Raw genomic sequence first — 547 nt, forward strand, 5'->3', positions numbered from 1 at the left:
TTTTTTTTTTTATTCAGTAGCCCTCACTTATCCTGTTTTACTTTCTACTGAAGTTCATCAGGTCAGTGACAGCAATCAGGTCAGCTGTGGGACAAAACTTTAGGTGGATAAAGTGAATTTGAACTCTAAATATTACAAGGAAATTTTCAAAAATAAACTCATAAGTTTTAATAGCTTGTTTTAGTATTTTGTTATGCTTTTTTATTTTATTATTGATGAGTGTTTTTCATTTATTATTCTGCCTCATCTACCCTTTAGATTTCATCATGGATGAGTGATGAGGCAAAACAGGTCTGCCCCACAGCACCTGACGCTCACCGAGGTGCAAGGCAGCCCCTGGGGTCTTCAACTCAGCCCCTTTGAGTAAGAGGAGACTACAACATCTTTCATCCACTTTCTAAATTCTTGAATATACAATTCAAATTATACAAATCAATAATGAACACCCAGAAATCAGGTCAAAACTAAGGATGGGTTCGTCTTACTGATATCATTCCAACATATTTATTGTCCAATTAATTTTGTTTTTCTGAAATGAATTCTAATG

The sequence above is a fragment of the Octodon degus genome, unplaced genomic scaffold (genome assembly GCF_000260255.1).
Source record: "Octodon degus isolate 3935 unplaced genomic scaffold, OctDeg1.0 scaffold00143, whole genome shotgun sequence".
In the NCBI taxonomy this organism is placed as follows: Eukaryota; Metazoa; Chordata; class Mammalia; order Rodentia; family Octodontidae; genus Octodon; species Octodon degus.